We start from the raw sequence: 6,043 nt of genomic DNA on the forward strand, positions 1-6,043 counted from the left end.
GGCTTTATTTTTTATTTTTTTTTTGACTGTTTCTTCTTTTATATAAAAAATAATAATATCTTCTTTCATATTTTTTATATTTGTGTGGCTGAGGGGTTCATAAAATAATAAGTTCTACCATGTGGGCAGCCACAGAGGATTTGTTTTGAGCTCTATATCTTTCTTTTTTAATAAGTTTTTTCCCATGTGCATACCACAGTACACAAGCACGCTCTTCCGCATCAATATCTTTTGCCTATTAAAAAACTTTGGTTAGTAAAGTTTGAGCTAAAAATAAATTTACATGAGTCACATTCCATCAAAGCGAAAAATTTTGATTTATTATTTGTAAATTTAAAACAAAATTCTCACTTTGATTGAAATGTTGTTCATGTAAAATTTGGTCAAACGCACTTAATAAATCAAAAGAAAAAAAAGAAAAAGAAGATAGGTTGATTTAATGACTTTTAAGGTCTCATAAAGTTTTGGGTTCAAAACTCATAACTAATATTTTAGAGGTATTCATTCTCAAAAAAAATATTTTAAAGTTATTGATTCTCCAAAAAAAAAAGTTATTAATTTTTTTAATAAAAAAATATATTTTAAAGTTACTCTTGAGTAATTCTTACTATGTACTTCTATATAGTTAAGTTAGATACTCAATAAGTTTTGGAAATCTACCTTAAAAAAGAAAAAAAAAGTTTAACAAATTAGAAAAAAACATCTTCTATCTTACCGTGGAGTAAACTAAGAGTATTCGCAGCTGGAATGGTAAATGTCATATCTTGCCAAGATTTATCATTTTAGCACAAAAAAAGGTCAACAATTGGTCACAGCTGGCACGGTAAAGTTAAAAAAATTTGCAATACTGCTACAGTACTATCGCAAATTTGCGATGGTACTCTAGCAATATTGCAAATCCAAAAATTATTATTTTATAGTCCATTGTCTCATTTGCACTGTTTGTAACAGTATTGCAATACTGTAACACTTTTGCACGGTCTCATATGAGTCATATCCTCTCTCCATTGTCTCATTTTCTCTCTCTCTCTCTTCCTAATATATTATTATTTTATTATGTAGATATATTATTTTATTGTGTGGATATATTATTTTAATGTGTAGTATAGTAAATTAAAAATATGGATGTTGAGTGTATTGTAAAATGATATTGTATAATTTATAAAGTAACTTTTTGAGATGGTAAAATAGAATATAATAGAATTTCCAGCTATGAATGCTCTAAGCATTGGATTAGTATATTTGCAATTCCTCTATTCAATCACATCTATCAATGTCTCAAACTAAGGGAGTACGTGAACAAAATTAGGGAGAGCTCTTGAATAATAAGATATAAAAAAAAGGTTCTCATTGTAGCTTCCTCTCAAAGGCTCAAAATAAAATGATATTATTCATTAGGTGCTATTTGATCACAAAAATATGAAGAATAGTTTGAATTATTCCTAATAAGAGTTGAAAGGGCATAGATGCCTACCTCAGTCACTTTTGGTTGGGTGGTATCCTTGTTCAAAGATTGAATGTGCATCACTGGTTGAGACCTAACTCTTATTAGGTCATGAAAATCACTTGTATGGGAAAAAAAAAAAAATTAGTACGGACTAATAAGTAATAACTAAGATAAGAGAATTATGATTTTTTTATACCTATACCTTAAAATTAATATGCACATTTTTTTTAACACATAATAAAAAATTAGAAGAATTTATTTATTAAATTGTTGATGTGACATGGTCACATTCATTATTAGTTGCTAACTTTTTAGAATATTTTGATTATTAATTTCAAAATATTCCAAGAAAAAAAAAAAAATACTAAGATGACATCTGCTTATGGTGAGCAACTGTTAATTGTCACTTAATTTTTGTTTCCTTTTTCATTTTCTTGTAAAATAGGTAAGAGAGATAGTTGTGAAATTTTATCCAAGTTCATATTAGTCCTAAATCCTAATCATTCATTGTGTAAAATTCTATCAAAGCCTGAGTATTCATAGTTACTCACCCTTTATATATAAAACTGTTAAGTGTTCTTTAGCTTCACAATAACTTCATAATCATACAAGAATCACATCCAAGAAGAAAATCACATTCTTATCATTAAAAAACACAATGGAATTGTAGTATGCGTACACGTGGGATATCCTCTTTCCCACTTTACCTAAAAAAATTTCTGGTCTCTACTTTTTTTTTAAGGTAATACCATTAATCTATTACTATATATATATATATATATTATATAAAAAAAAAAAAGGCAAGATTCGACCCGTGATAGCCTAAAAAGCTTATGGCTAATAAATCTGTCAAAATCTTTTGGCCTTCTGAATAACTTAAACCTTCTTTTTCGGTGGAAGGGTTAAAGTGGGTGATTATTATATTCCACCCTCTATAAGCACAAAATCCCCAGAACATCGACCCCACTCACTTGTAGATTGTGACTTGTGATATCATATTCTCAGTCCAGTAATTATATTCTCTATCTTCCTTTTTGGCTTAATGAGTTTGATGATGCATGTAATTACTAATTAGTGATGATCTGGTCAGAGGATCACTGAAAGAGAAAAAGAAGCAAACTTTAATTACTGATGATCTCAAGTGGGTCTACAAATGCTTGTACAATTGGGCCCTGTAGTTTTCTTATACCCTTTCTTGGATATCAGAAGGTTTAGGCCCAACTCAAGCCAAGTTTTTGAGTTGGGCTGCCATTCTACATGAGGGTAAGGACCCTAATTAACCACAATGCACATAAGGTCAGATAATTTAGGACGAAGCCTACTGGAAATTGAAGAAGCCAACACCTGAAAAGAAAAAGGAAAAAAAAAAAAAAAAAGAACTGTTGAAGAAGAATAGGATGAGAAGATTAGCAAAGCGCAAGAGGCGTAAACTTGAGCACTGAACTATAGGGACATGTTTCTAACATGATTTAGGAGGCGGGTCTTAATATGTCGCATGTGGAACCATGATCTTTCTTGATTGGAATTGTTGTAGGACGATTCGGCCTACGATAGTTCATCGCCTTCAAGCCTAGTAGACTCTCTCAAGCCCACTTGTAATTATTATTTTTTTGGGAAACCAATCCAACTTGTAATTTTATATTTTTATTACAACACAAAACTTTTGTTTTTGTTGAATATTAGCTCTGATACCATGTTAAATGGAGAATATTATCAAAAGTAATGTGTTATACCATGTTGTGTATGCTAGAGTGGATGCGGAAGAGGAAAGCATAGAATAGGAACATCAAGAACACGAGGGTTACGTGGTTCAGCCTTGACGGCCTACATCCATAGAGGAATCCCTTAAGGGCTACATCTTTATTGTGTAGGAGTGTAGTACAATAACCTGTGTTACAATGAACCCTAACATGAGTATATATAGGCGACTAAACCCTAGACTACTAGTACAAGTAGGACTGGGCTTGGGCCTATTACATTGGGCTAATATATGTCTAATATATATCTCTAACACCCTCCCTCAAACTCAAGGTGGAAGCTCGATGAAGGCTTGAGGTTGGATAAGTATGAGAAGATCTCTCGGAGTTGCCTTGAAGAATGCCTTTGAAGAAACCACAATGAAGAATGTGCCAATTGACCAATTTCGGAGTTCCAAATGAAGAAACGGAGTCCAAAATTGGAATCTACGCGAAAAACTGAGCAAGATAGGCCATTTCGGAAATTTTAACTTTTGGTCAAAAGTCAACGCAAAAGTCAAACTCAACGAAAGTCAACGGATTTGGTCAAAGTCAACGGTCAGTGCTCACGGGTGAGATCCGGGTGGTCCGGGTCGGGTCGGTCCGGGTCAACAGTCAGCTAGGTGACGTGGTGCTGACGAGGCGACACTGCTGACGTGGCTAGCGACGTGGCTGATGACGTGGTGATGACTTGGATTAACTGATACCATGTTAAATGGAGAATATTATCAAAAGTAATGTGTTATACCATGTTGTGTATGCTAGAGTGGATGTGGAAGAGGAAAGCATAGAATAGGAACATCAAGAACACGAGGGTTACGTGGTTCAGCCTTGACGGCCTACATCCACGGAGGAATCCCTTAAGGGCTACATCTTTATTGTGTAGGAGTGTAGTACAATAACCTGTGTTACAATGAACCCTAACATGAGTATATATAGGCGACTAAACCCTAGACTACTAGTACAAGTAGGACTGGGCTTGGGCCTATTACATTGGGCTAATATATTTCTAATATATATCTCTAACAGTTTTAATAGAAATAAAATAAAATAAAAATCTTAGGTTTTAGTGACCATATTTTGGTCCCTGCCATAGGTAGAGCATGCGGACTTTGTTTTAACCGAAAAGAAGATACTCAGCCTAAAAAAAAAAAAAAAGGGAAAAGAAGATATTAATATTGAAATTATTGGGCAAAACAATCGTCTTATTAACTTATTACTTTTTGTTTTTATGCCCCCAAAACACCGCTTGGATGCTCATTGCTGTTTACAGAGCTCCTCTAAGAAAGTTACAAAGAAAATGTTTTTGGGAAAATCTAGAAAGAATTGGTGAATTCGTTGTGGATAATTTTTAGTTACTTTTGGAGTACAGTAACGTAGTAATACCATGTTACTATACTCTTAGAGTACCTTATAATTTTTTGAATTCGTCAATGACCCTTGGTCTTGGTTGAGAGATTTCAATCATGTTGCTTCACAAGAAGAAAATAGTACCCGAATAATCTAAAAGTGAATTGAAGTAATTTTCTTGACAATTTTGTCTTTATTGACCTAGGTTTAATAAATTCACTTGGTCAAATAAAAGACGGGTAAGGCATAATATCAGGGAGAGAACTTATCATGCCATGGCCAATAGTGAATGGAGAAATGACCTTTAAAAAAGTCTGGGAGAAAATGCCTAAGTTATAAACCATTTTACAATTTTTTTTTTTTTTACAAATAGTTAATATAATTAGTGGTTATTAGTAAGTAAAAAAATGATGTCAATAGTAGGTCCAAATGAAAACCAGTAAGAATTTGCCATATCTATAGTTTATAAAATTATTGTAAAATAATTTGTGTCTATAACATTACTCAAGCCTTAGTTAAAAACCTCCAAGCCATAACCTCCGACCACCAACCCTATAGACACAAATGGGAGAGAAATGGGTGGACCCAAACCTTTTCCGCTTTAAAGAGGCCTGGACTAGAGTCATTACAAAGTTTTGAGAAAAAGATATAAGAGAGATTCCTCAATACATTCTAAAAAAAAAAAAAAAAAAAAAACCACCAAGCAAGACTTAAGATGATGGAACAAAAACATATTTGGTTCAATCCAACTCAAGCTAAAGGAATTAACAAAATCAATAAAGGAACTCTATACAGGGGAAAATATTAGCCTAACTAGAGTCAAAGAGTGAGAACTCCAAAGAAGACAACAATTTAGAATAAAGTGGCTTCCTACGCTTGACCTTAACACAAGATTCTTCCACTTAACTGCAATAATAAAATAGAATTTTTGGAAAAAAAAAGGATGCGAATTATATATCCCCAAGAGAAGAGATTGAAGGTTGCTTTGTCAATTATTTGAAGATTTATTTAAAACAAGCATCCTTCAATTCCTTGTAGAGGCATAAAGACTAATGCAACCAAGTATCATAAGAGAAGAGTCTAAGGAGTTAATTAGAGTTTCCAAAGAAAAGGGGATTAAGGAAACAATTTGTAATATGGGCTTCTAAAAGCTCTTGAGCCCGTTGGCATGCCCCCTTTACTCTCACAAAAAGCATAATAATTTGGGCATTGTCTTAGAGCGATTCAATAAATTAGACACGTATGTGAAGATGTAGACTACCTAGATAGAAAGACTCTTTGAAACTTCACCATTCACGTGTGGGAGGGAAAGGGGGGATTCATAAACAAGAGAATGCTACAACAATCTCTCATTACAAAAATAGGGGGAGCTACAAAAGTGAATTTTTTAAAGTAGATTAGCTTGTGTAATTTGGTGTATAAGACAATCTTTAAGATCATAATGAATAGGTTTAATAGGATACTCCCAAAAAATGCTCTCTCTATGGAAATGAGCTTTTGTCCCTAGAAG

The sequence above is a fragment of the Quercus suber genome, unplaced genomic scaffold (genome assembly GCF_002906115.3).
Source record: "Quercus suber isolate HL8 unplaced genomic scaffold, Cork oak 2.0 scaffold_204, whole genome shotgun sequence".
Lineage (NCBI taxonomy): Eukaryota > Viridiplantae > Streptophyta > Magnoliopsida > Fagales > Fagaceae > Quercus > Quercus suber.